Here is a 13392-nt window from a genome sequence, read left to right as displayed (position 1 = left end):
ATTGTGAGATATTTATAAATCAGTACTGATTTTACTAAACAATCATAAATATTTATATTTTGAAACAACACTTACCAATGATTACTTACAAGCTTGAACAAGAACCTATACATACTTTGAAAAGTCAATTATTTCATTACTATACCTATGCTGCATCCACCTACCCCTATGTGGTATCACATGTGCATGTCCCATTTTATTAAAACCGGCACTTCTCATGTTGATTTGTAAGACTGCAGTGTGAGTTCTATCTGTTTTCTTCCTAGAAATATATGAGCACTCACAACAACAGCACATATTCTGCACTTTAAATCCCGGTTTATGTCGTTTACATAAAGTACTTCTAAAAAGGCATTTTAATTTTTTTTTTCAGTTACATGTAAACTTCCTGTTAATTCGCTGGAGTAGGAGATTCTTTAACTCATGTACAGTTTTGCCATTGACATTTCATATTTCCGAAGGACAGGTTTTCGAATTCATTCGGTTAACATTAAGTGCAAGAAGCTTATTGCAACCCAGTGATGTAATTTGCAGATGACAAGCTGAAGACACTTTTAGTTACTGTCAGAAATAGAGCGTGCAGCTTTCTAATCGTGTCGAACCGGTGCCTGCAACGAGAGTGCCAGCTTCTGTCCACATGAGTTTATCAATTTAAAAAAAGCTCAGCATTTTATCTGGTTGCTATGGTAAATATAATTCGGGAAATTGACAGGGAAAACGCCATTAGGTGTTAACATCTCTACAATTTCAAGGACTTAATTTTGTAATCAAGGTATGCAATTGCGGAGCTAACACGAAATAGGGGCAAATGTGGCAAGCGTCAGCAGTTATGCACGGCCGCCACAAGCCGGGCAAAAGCTTTTATCTCTGGTGTGTCTCATAAAGTTTGGTTTAGAGCGGGCTCTTCCCTGCCTTAGCCATTGCGCATCAGACATGCTGCACTTACGAATTCCCTCTAGTGACACGGGGGTGGAAAACCAGAGGTACCAGCCCGCATTTCTGTGCGCGTGCTGTGCAAAGATATTCTCTGAGTGACTTTACATATCACTTAGCTCGCCGCAGCCTTCAAGGAGTGTTAAGTTTCTTTTACAACAACGAAGACCATGATCTGAAGGTTGTGTCACTGTAATGACTGGATGAGTGAGGAAATGTGTTGGGGAGTGAATACGTGTGTGAGAGTAAGCAAGCAAATAAGTGCCGCAAACAACCTCTTGCAGCTAGAAAGAACATCTCTCACATATGTTTTTCAGGCATAATTCACATAGTTTGGGGCAGGTCAACTAAATATAGGATATATCCTTTGAATGACGCACTTGCAGTGTCATCCCAGCCCTCCGTGCATAACAGAGCAATGGATCTCTTACTATACAACTTGTTTGCTCCTACGAGTCATGCGGGCATGGTAATGGCATCTTTTTGTGCCAACAGATACGATGTATCCTAAAACCCCACATTCTCCTCAGTCTTTGGAGGAGGTCAGAAAAGTTATTTTCATCAACAGAAAAGTGTTCCCTTTGGCATACACAGATTGATATAAGAACACCTATAGCAATGACACATCAACCAAGCACCATGATTGCTTCTATACATGATTATTCTGGACATATATCCCTTATTAACTCTGGGTCTCATTTACAAGCAGCCAGTGCCACTAGTACATCACTTTTGTGATGCTCTCGTGGTGCAGTGTGCCCACATATATTTGCAAGGCCATGTAAAGCCACCTTGCGTGGCTTTTCATGGCCTTGTAAATGTGGTTCCCTTTCACGCATTACTCTGCGTGAAAGGGGCGTTCCATGGGTGTTGCTTTGGGTGTTCCTGTGCAACACCCATGGCATCTGACGCATTCACAGATTTACAAGGTTTTGTAAACCTTGGAAGGGTCAGTATCCTACGCCACCCCGGGGGTGGCATAAGGGTGGTGCAATGGGGAGAAATAACGTTATTTCTCCCAGTTTTTTCTCTTTCTATGTGTGCTGCGTTCTGCAGCACACATAGAAGGGGCGAAATGCCTCTCGTGATTGGTTTTGTGCAGGAAGGTGCCCCTTCCTGCACAAAAACAATCATCTCCGCAATGCAGGCATCCTTGCAGAATGGTGCAAGGGTGCCTGCATTGGCACATGGCAGCAATGTGTGCACCAGTGCCGGGGGTAAGGACAGGAATGTGCTGTATCGTGCAGATAAGCAGCATTTCTGCCATTTTGTTTTGACGCAGGGCAGCTCAGCAAAAAGTCTTGTGTCGCTGCCCTGTGCCAAAACTTTGTAAATGAGGCCCTCTGTTTTTACTGTGACATTGTTAGATGCAGCCCCAAGCAATCATTGTCAGTTTAGCTTACACCAACTTCAGCAAAGGATGTTAGTATTCTGCCATGGTTCTGATGACGCAGAAACGAAGGTTTTACATTTATTAGCGCATAAACGTAGTGCTGCAATAATCAAGTGTGACTTTAACCGAACTAATAAAGATTGTACGGGGACAAATGTGCCCTCAGAGTAGTTCACCAACATTTATAAGCGTGCTTTATATAACGTGAGGTATTAGAATTGTACTAATCTGACATAACCGTAAACGTGTGCCACGATTTGCTTGTTTGAAATGTTTTAACTTAGCATAACTTTAGTGGAGGCTTCGGCCTAGTTGCCTTGTCTCACGGTTTAGATGCTCTTGTTTTTCTAATGTGCTAATAAAACGTGCATTCTTGCTTGAAGCTGTACTTTTCCAGTGAGATCGGTTCACATGCTTATCTTTAAGGTTTCGTGCCAGCCTGGCATCTTCTTCTTTGCTCCAAGGTCAATCTGCAGGTGCAGACAATGGAAGCTCTGAAAGTGAGTTAATTGGTAAAATATGTTGCAACTTACGTTCCCGACTCCAAGGATAATGTATGCCTAGGTAGAAGCTTGTGAATTGTTGTTTTTGATTGGACAATTTGAAGCCAACCTATGAACCCTCCAATGGAAGACCCTACTGGATTTGAACTGTTGTCTATTTAAACCTGGTGCACAAGAAGAAAGCGGAGCCATTACCCATTGCACCCATTGAGAACATTAGACATTGTAGACATTATGGCCCATCTTGCCGACCTCGTCATTTTGCCATCTTTTACGATGCCAATTGATGTTCGACGCCATTTTGAATGAGACTTTGATGCTTTCTCTAATCGAGAGAAAGAGACTTTAAGTAATTCTCGCCCTAGAGACTTTAACTTTGATTCGTCCCTTTGCATGAAGTAGTAATTTTGTCTTTTATCTTGCCGCTGTGAGGCAATTGCCCCGTCCACCCTGCCCCTTTGCCCCGTCCCATGCTGATCGAAACTGGTACCTGTGAGACGAAGACTTCCTTGAATGCTGATTGAATTTGGTAAATATGAAAGGAAAATGTACAATTGCATTGTGTTTCTCTTTAGGTAACCAACTGCTGATTTTTGATAAGAGCCCTAGTTAGGAGTTTTCCAAATTAATGTTGCTAAATTGTTTTTGCATGAAGTCCCACATGCAGATGCTAATTTGAGGATAGATGAGGATTCATCTGTCGCACGATGCAATTTGAGACCTTGTTATGCTGACCAATGTATGCAATTAGCTCATTACAGATTATAGTTTTAGTGATTTGCATTGCTATTATAGAATGCATTGTTATTCAAATGCTGCATAGATTGCATCTGTTTCGTCGTTATGGACAGCTATTAATGTTCATCTACATATATCATTTGGTGTTGAGACATGTTTATATTGTGCTAGCTTTGTTAATATAGGGAAATAAATTCACTAACTTTGCAATAAACTGGTGTGGTTATTCATGACCGAAAGGTCATGGTTTCGTCGAAATGTATTCTGGATTAATTGTGAAGTGTTATGTTGATCAGGGTATTGCTTATGTTCGTTATTGATTATTGATTTGATTAAATTGATTACTCTCGGGTGAGGAGAGCCCCACTTGGTCAAAAGATTCATCGACCCAAGAGCGTTCAGATACAGGTAATTTATTAGTACGTAACGCTCTATCAGTTCTAACAGGGCCATAAGACTGTAAGACAGTTAGCATTTGTTAACAAGTGCCCCCTGGACCGGTAGAAGAGTAAGATAGGGAGTGCCCTTGCTAAGGCACATCACAGTCAAATGGAAGTTAGACGGTGCATCATGTCTGGTGTGAATGGATGCTCTTTCTAAACCTGGGAGCCAAAACCCAATGGCCTCAGCAACTCTAGGAATTTAGGCCTTTAGGACATTTGTCAGAATGTCATGTGAAAAGCACGTATCCACCCAATACCTACTTGTATCCATGAATTGGTCTCAGGCTACAACATTTTCTCCAGTAGGAAATAGAATTTGCCAACAGAAAAACATGGCTACTCGCATTAGAGTTTCCATCTTGAAAACACCCATAAATGCTGGCTTCTGGACATGCTTTGTCTAGGCAGAAACAGCGCATTCCATCCTGTGGTGGAGCAGTACTGCTATGTGCAAGAGCTCATGGTGTCTTGCTGCCAAATTTCCCAAAAACCAAGGCCCCAGCTTAATAATCTCCATTGCTTATACCCCAAATTCTTAATGTGAAAACTAGATATTTATTCTCAGCACATTGTAAATCCCTGAGTTTTGTCCATTTTGTGTAGGTGTGTTGTTTCACAGATGTTCCGATATGGGGTGCCCCGAGATTGTGCACGGTGGTGAATTTCCCTGTGCAGTATGGTGAAACAATGTGCCGAAAGTTCAATTTCATTTTAGTTCAGTGATAACACTTGGGGATTTCTGGGCATTCGATCTCTTATTGCAACCGGGAAGCTGCAAGATCATAATATGGTGCCAATGTTTCCCAACCTTTCACCTGCGTAATTTTAATCCGAAAGTGTTTTTCTGCAAAAATATTAGAAACCATAGTATAGTGTAAAATGTGACATTCAATGACATTCAACATATTTATGTTCAGTCAGGTGGGAGAAAATGATGTAAAATTATTGCTCGTGTTAAGGCGGCCGACTTAAGCACGATAGTGTGTACAGGCTTGTCGGCAGTCAAGTGCACGCAACTTCCGGTCCATCAGTTCCATTTATGCATGCACTGTTGCTTTAAAATCCAGTTGCTGTCAGCGCACATGGCCTTTTTTTTATTGTGACTCACATTTGCAGCCTGCTGACGGCACTGCTAAAGAATGGGTTTTTCGAAACCACAAGCCATGCCATTGGCAGCCAGTCCATTACCCAAGCAGATCTGAAATGAAGCTCAGCGCCCGCGATGTGCCACCGTGGAAAGAGCTGTCATTGGCGGACGGCTCTCGGAGATCCATTTATCTCCTTTACTACCACATAATGCTGATTGTTTTAGATGGCATGGAACAACAGGACATTCAGTGCCCAGCTCGGCTAATCACTGCATAGGCTGCATATTTCAGGAATACTCTGCAGTTGTCAGGTCCGTTGTGCAGAAATATCTGTTCTGAAAGGCAGTGAAGTGCCGGGCTCATAAGCAGAATTACTGCAGGCGAAGCCTACCGGGGGCTCCAAAAGAAATCACGACTGAGCCCGGAAGAAAACAGCAATTGATCGGGAAAGGCTCTCTGACGATGCTCAAGGAGGAGGACCTGGCTCAGTATACTTCTTAGCACAAGTTTATCCTAAGTTTCTGGATGTATTTACTCATTTATCAGCAACGTTGACATATTACGCTGTCTCAGGATGTTCTTCACTTGGGCAATAGCGATTGGATAACACTAAAGAGGTGACAGAATTCTTGGAAGTAACATAAGTAGACTGCTCAAAAGTAGAGTGAAGTAATTCTGAGAAACTGGGATAGACTAAGAGACTAGAGACTGACAATGATACGACACTGACTATATATATATATATATATATATATATATATATATATATATATATATATATGTATAACAACACAAATGACATGACGGACAGAGTGCTGAAACGTTTCAAACCCTCACCCCCAGTCACAGATCTGGGTTTAATCCATCGTTCTTTTGCTCACCATGCCAGCCCAGTTTGGACCCAGCCATATGCAAATCAGTGTCGACTTTGTTCGCCATGAGAACAGGCCAGCCTGAACTGCCATGTCAAGTCCTCCCTGGACCGGAAACTAGCATCCTGGGACCGGTTACGGAATGGATAATCAAAACACGGCCTGGGGGCCCCATGCGGCCCACTTGCCATTTACATGCGGCCCCCTGGACAACAGGAGTACAACACGAGTACAGGGTTGCTCTTCACTGGATCATAAAGAGGCAATTGTTTATTTCAAGGTTAACTGTGTTAAGGAAAGAAAGTAACCAGGGAGTCCTGAGCTTCACTTTAGAAGCAAGTTCATTTTTAAAGACATCTTGCAGCAAAAGTGTACAAATATGACAGTCACTTAAAAATTCAAAAAGTGTATTAAGTTAACACGCAGTCCACTTCACCTAAGTATAATTTATTGTATCAGTGGAATGAGAAGTATTAATTTAAATGTGATAGTTTTCAAATAAGAATTTAGAAACATTCATTTTCACTTCTACCCTGACAAATACACCATTAGTGAATTAAACAAGCAAGTCAGATGTTATGTGCACTTTTTGAGTGGCCTGGGTTCCTATTATAGATGAACAACATTATAGTTTATTAAATCAAACACAGAAGCAGATTTGTATGGTGCAGACCCTGAACCTAAAATAAAGCAATTGCCTAGGATCGCACAATTTGGAAAAGTGGGGAAGCTAAGATTAATCCCAGGTTTTCTAGTTTCATATTGCTCAATTCAGCCACTAGATATATACCCTTCTCTTCACCTACCAATACTTGACTGCCAGTCCTCCCAACCCGCTCACCCGACCGTCATTCCACTGGCATTGATGCGGCCCTCGGTCACATCACAGACCAAACTTTTTGGCCCCTGCGAAAATGTTTGCGAGTACCCATGGGTTATGGGGTGATGTGGCATGCAAAATAATGATGGATTCAACCCAGATCTGTGATTGGAGTGAGTGTTTGAAAAGTTCCAACACTCCATCCATCATTTTATTTTGTTTTTAGATGTTGCCCATATATATATATATATATACAGAGAGAGAAAGAGACACACAGTGTGTGGCAGTGACTTTCTAACACTGAAAATTGTTCTAACACTTATTCTTTCAAACTCTTCATTTACTTGGTTACATTTATATTACATTAGATATGGCAGGCCCGCACTCTGTGTCCAGCTGTCCTCCTCCACCAGCCCACTCTGCCTCCCATCTACTGAGAGCATGAAGCTGACCGACTTCTTTGCTGCCTGAAAGAAAAAGCTACCTTACTCGTTTCAAATGTTAGAGGCGTCTGTATAAAGAAGAACATAAGTTTCAGTTCTGCTTTGCTGCATGGCTTTATCTTTGTCACAAAAAATGGGGCATGTATTTAAATTGAGAAAAGCGTTAGGATGCCAGGATAGTTTCCTTGCATTAGGGCCATGTCACACAGGCTACGCCACTTAGACTAAGGAAGCAAGAGAGGTGTGAGGATATTACTTTTTGCAGTTTGACCTCAATTTTTTGCCCCACTTTCTATTGGGTGCTGGTGTAATGAGTCTGTAACACACTGGGTCCTGCGGACAAGGCCTCAGTCATGTGCTCTAGACTTTAAAGTGTATGGTTAATTGGCTTATACCCATTTGGCATATGTTAACCTACTCATAAGTCCCTAATACATGGTACCAGGAGTACCGGATGGGCTTGTAAGTTAAAGTGTCACTCATGGACTGCAGAACATACTGTGTGTCCACAAGTGTGAGAAAGCAAAAAACGACTCATAGCCCACCACTGCTTGCTGGAGGAACAGTCTTCAAACTGCTAACTTGACTTTGTCATTTAAAGTGATGACAAAATCAAGACCTTGCTTTCCAATATATATTTGCCACCCCTCAGGTAGGCCTATCGAGCTACAAAGCAAGGTGATTTATATTAAAAGGTAGGATATGTTTTTATATGTTGTTAGAAATTGGGGTACTGGTTGTCTGGGGAGTGAGCCTGGGTCAAGCAAACCAAATACAACTCATGGCTAGACACAAGCAAACACCAAATTAACCTGTGCTCACGCCCTTGGCACAGAGTAGTCAGGCTTAACTTACATGGAATGAGAAAAGTATTTGTGCAACACTCCAAACAGTAAAACAGTGAAAACACCACACAAAAGATTCCACACCAGATTAGAATTGAGCTTAATTAAATTAATTAAATAAGATAAAAATGACAAAAATGCAATCTGTAAAACCAGAGTTATGAATTTGTTAAGAATAAACTGTTTAATAGCATCTAAAAAGCAAAAAGCACCAATTGCGACTAACTGGTCATGCTGGACCGGGTCAAGTCAAACATTCAGGCTGACTGCCATGAAGCACATGTTAACTACAGTCCCAGATTAGTCCTGCGGAAGTTTTACCTTTTCAATTTTTTTGCCAAGTGTCTTGTTTGGGTTGAAGAGGGTTGCAGGGAGCAAGCAGAGTGTCATTGGTGGTGGTCAGCATGGTGGGAACAGCAGGCTGGGCGTTGGGAATGGAAGGCCCGGAGAGAAGAGTAGGCTGGGCGTTGTGGACAGACAGACTGGAGCTTCATAGTGGCAGTCCTTCGCCGGCGATTGATGTTTGGTGTGTGAACAGAGAGACTCGTGGCAGCTTGTGCTGATTTTCCATCAAGCCTCATGGTTCCAGTGTAAACAGGCCCAATTTTGGTTGGGAAGAGCCCACAAGCTTGAATTCAGGAGCCTGAGGGCCACAACACGGGTCCAAGACTTGGGAGGCATCACTTGTGGGTAAGGAACTACCTGTAGGTGAGTCCAGAAGTTGGTTGGGAAACCTTCAATGTCTCTGAGGCTCAGATCAGAAGGCCAGAAGATCAGCTATTTGAGTCACTCTGGGGGTCATTGGTTCAAGATGGTTGCGGGTCAAGGTCTTCTTCCTTAGGCAGGAGGAGAAGCAGGCAGCAGGTCAGCAGAGCAGGGCAGCAGTTCCTTTAGGGCAGTAGTCCAGCAGAGTGGCAGTCCTTGTCGCCACACAGCAGTCCTTCTATGTGGCAAAAAACCCACAGGTCCATAAGTGTAGAGAAGAGATGGTGTCCAAGGTCCTTTTTATACTATGGTACCCTGGTTCTGGATGGCATGAGAAGCTTGTAGGCAGTGGCTTTGAAATGCATGGAATTTCTCGGCTCCCCTGCCTTGGCACCAACCTACCTGAAGTAACAATGCAGGGTCTTTAGGCCCTTTGTGTGAAGGCAGAGCACATGCTATTAAGGTGTAAGGAGGGCTATGCTCAGCTCTGCCCCTCCTATCCTGATAAAAGATATGCTACTCAGGCTCACCAAATACTTCTACTGCGTGACTATCTGGGAGAAATTCACAAAGTCTAACTCTCTGTTACACCCAGTCATGTGACCCAGCCCAGGCTATAGGAAAAAAAAGAAAAATATCAACTTACTAAAAGTGGCAGTTTTAAACTTGAGATAAAAAACAGACTTTACCACTAAATAGGACTTTTCAATCTAATTCTAAAGACACCAAACATGAACTAGTTATCTCTTCCCATTTGGAAATTGCACCTATTCAGTCTAATAAGCAACTCCAATGTTATCCTATGGGAGAGATAGGCCTTGCAGGAGCGAAAAATGAATCTAAGAGTTCTTCACTATCAGGACATGTACAACTTAAAAGTACATGACCAACATTTTAAATACACTGCACCCTGCCCGTGGGGCTGTCCAGGGCCTACTTTAGGGATGACACACACACACATGACTCATGTTTAAAGGGCTCCTTAATGGAATGGCACAATCAGTGCTGCAGGCCCACTAGCATCATTTAATTTACAGGCCCTGTGTACATGTAGTACCATTTTATTAGGGACTTAGAAGAAAATTAGATATGCCAATTAGGTTTAAGCCAATCTAACATGTTTTGGAGAGAGAGCACAAGCACTTTAGCACTGGTTAGGAGTGGTAAAGTTCCAAGAGCCCCAAGGCCAACAAAAATAGGTTCAGCAAAATGGAGGAGGAGAGACAAACAGATATGGGGAAGACCAACTTTAGGCTGAGCGGTCTAACATACGGCCCAACAGTAAAAATACCCAAATTGTTATTTTTGCCATTGAAAGGCTGGTAGCCCCATTGGCAAGCAAAGGGTTATCCACTGACAACTCATTTGTGCTAACATTTGAATGAGACTACTAAAGTTGGTACTTCAATGTATTAAACAAATTGTTACATTAAACCTGACTTGATGCCCAAGTCTAATTTATTGCAAATTTTGAGTAAATTGCAAATTTAGAAAGTTGCCAGTCTTTTGCTAAAACGTTTTAGTGAATGTTTGTGGTTCCTGGTAACGAGACAGCCTTCTGTTCTCCTGCAGAGATGTGTGCTCGACTCCCTGGAAAGGAAACAAGATGTGCCTGCCATTGGAGAAGGTGTGCACGCTCCTTTGCAAAAAAGGCCAAAAGGGTGTGAGCCTAATATGCAAGCTTCAAAGGAGAAGCACCATTGAAGGCCAAATGTGGACAGACACAAGAAGGGCTGCTCTTTTGTTCTGGTAGACAGGTTGGCTCAGAGAAAGAGAAGGCAAAATAGTTGCCAAACCAGTTTTCCCATGCACCAGTAGCCTTCCTGGTAGCCGCACCTTAAGGTGAGAACTACCAAGCTCCTGGCACAGAGAGGAGGTTCTACAAACTTGGGAGTGTGCAGAATATATCATTGTGGAATAGCTAGAATCCACGCTTTGCAGGAAGTCATCATCAGGAAGAAGGGGACCTGGTAGCCTATTGGCTAGTAGTCACTGCATCCTCCAAGGTTAAGTTGTGGGCATAAAGTGGCACTTTTGGCAACTAGACCTTGGATCACTATACTGCACTGAAGAGATTACCCGAAAAAGGACTGTTCTGCTTTTTTCTGGATCCAACTAAGAGAGGCTGCACCAAAGACTGGACTACACCTGCTGGTCCTTGGGCAAAAAAAGAGAGGACTGTGCTTGTGGTACCCTGCTCAAGAAAAGGCATCCCTTAGTCCCAGACAGAAGAGGTGAACTCCAACAGCAGGTTGACTGATTTCCTGTTACAATCCCAGGACTACAAAACTGAAAAAGCATGTCTTTGCAGGTTGGTAGCCACAATCACTTGATCGCCACTGACTGCCGAAGTTTGTAGCCTAGGAGACTGAGCCTCTACTCTCAAAAGTTGCACCTAAGTCTGCTGGATACAGGCAAGGTAGTGTACAGTTTGGTCAGCCAAAATGGATACTAGCCTCAATTAAAAGGAATCCTGGGTTTTGTTGTAACCAGAGACAAGTAGAGTAGTGCCCTCTGGTTTTTGGCTGGACTTTACCTAGACTTCAAGGGGCATTGACACCCTGTGACCTAAGTTGTTGCAAAGTGTTCATGGAGCGAGAAATGTCCCCCAGGATAACCCCCATCAACCGGATCAGCATACACAGCACCCTTTAGCATCTTCAGCATTCTGTGTCCTTTGCATCAGGACCCCTCCTTTGTGGTTGTTGGCTTGCCCATAGAACCTGGAACTGGACTTGCGACTACTTTGACTGCAAGGTAATTGTCCTGCCAAGCCTTTTGAGACCCTGTGGCTTGCTCCCTGCTGGAGATGGTCATCCAAAGTGGGTTGGAGTAACCTAACAGAACTTTACAGAAATTTTCAAACATTTTCAAAGTAACCACTAACTGGTAGTTGGCGTTGATTGTTAGTGTTCTGAGTGAAAAACAGTGTTTTACGGGTTGCTTAATAATTTATATTTCTGGAGTAACCCTCTTGTGAATTTTCTTTGTTTTTGTCTAGAAATTCTCAAAAATACGAGTTATTTATATAAATTTGTGGCATACTTTCTTTGTGTTGTGTTTCTTTCTGGTTCAACCTTTTTGGTACTTTTAAATGCTTTTTACTTGTTCCTTTGACAAATCCTGACTGCTCTAAGCCACAGCTACCTAGGGTTGAGCTAAGGTCATGGAAACGAACCTGACTGGATCAAAGATCCACTGTGAGGTTGTACAACCACACTATATTATAAAACGCCTTCCTCGCAGAATTTCACAACACTCAGACTGAACTAGGAAGCAGGAGTTCACTTTGAGTGATGACTGACCTGGGTCCAATGTCACATCCTAAGGCCACCTTTAGATAGGGGCTACCTAATTTCTTACCAATGTGGGGCACAACAGATTCTGAATAGTTTGCAATTTCTGTGCAAGAATATATTATCAGGAATTTATATGTTATTCTAGCTTTTCATTTTTTTGCTGGATCTCCTAACAGAGATTCACCCATCAGCACTAGGACTCTTTCAATGTTCTGTATCATAGTTGCAATAACCCACAAACAATCATCTGCAGCGGTTCCAGGTTTAATTCTGAGCTACAACTCAGCAACAGAAAATGCAAGCAGTGGGCAGCTGGTGTGCTGTTGCTTCCCCCTTGATGTCCATCTGTGGGGCAATTTAAAGCTTTGCTAAAATGATGAATTGGTTTGTCTACTCGGAAACAGCTTTTTAAAGGGCTGCGGTCCCTTGAATAGAAACCATAGACGGTTCAACAAAGGCCACAGGTGGCACTCGGTAAGAGGGAGATGAAGCACGCTTGTGATTTCAGAGGCATTCGCTTTTTTTGAGGGGGTTTTCTTCATTTCTACACACTGGAATACAATTCCGTTTGCTAAGAGGATCGTTGGGTTAAACAAGCTCGTTTCTTTTCATTTCCAGTGAAAATTCCTTCGGAATCCTGCTTCAATATGTTCTTATATTGCACTGTGGTATAGCTAGTGTCGTCTCTAAAAGTGTGGCTTCTATTTTGTACACACCTGAAATGGATTTGCCCTTATACAATATCATTTTTACTGGTATGTAGCAAGACGTGAAAGTCAGAGATGATTAATCTGTGATGTGGGCAAGTGTGCTTCGATATTCATGCCCTCGATGAGGAGCTTTAGGGCCGTATTTATACTCTGGTTGCGCCGAATTTGCGTCGTTTTTTTCGACGCAAATTCGACGCTAAACTAACGCCAACTAACGCCATATTTATACTATGGCGTTAGACGCTTCGGGCGCCAAAGTGCCCGGAGTGTGCGTCATTTTTTAGCGTGAACCCCTTCCTTGCGTTAATGATATGCAAGGGAGGCGTTCCCGTCTTAAAAAATGCGTTAGCGCAGTTTAGCGTCAAAAAGTATAAATATGGGCCTTAATAACTTAGCCTCGACGTCTTTCCTTGTTCCTCAGGGGTAGTAATTGCCATGTCAATGAAATTACAATTATAATTCGTGTTTCAGCCAATAGAAAGGTAAAAAAATCATAATGCGACAAAGGCAAGAAATTCCAAAATTAAACTGAGAAGCTGTGCCATATACAAAACCATAAAGTTGTGGAGCAATCGTGATATTTTCTTGAAGTTTTGTGAA

At 42.5% G+C, this 13392-nt stretch overlaps 1 protein-coding gene across 2 annotated transcripts in view; it reads left to right on the top strand.

Moving 5' to 3' along the window:
• Positions 1-13392, top strand: part of PRKG1 (protein kinase cGMP-dependent 1) — a 1945024-nt gene that overhangs the window by 1371372 nt on the left and 560260 nt on the right. The gene's annotated exons all lie outside the window — the stretch shown is intronic.

The sequence above is a fragment of the Pleurodeles waltl genome, chromosome 6, assembly GCF_031143425.1.
Source record: "Pleurodeles waltl isolate 20211129_DDA chromosome 6, aPleWal1.hap1.20221129, whole genome shotgun sequence".
In the NCBI taxonomy this organism is placed as follows: Eukaryota; Metazoa; Chordata; class Amphibia; order Caudata; family Salamandridae; genus Pleurodeles; species Pleurodeles waltl.
The sequence above is the reverse complement of the archived record's forward strand: the minus strand, read 5'-3'. Positions and strand labels throughout refer to the sequence as shown.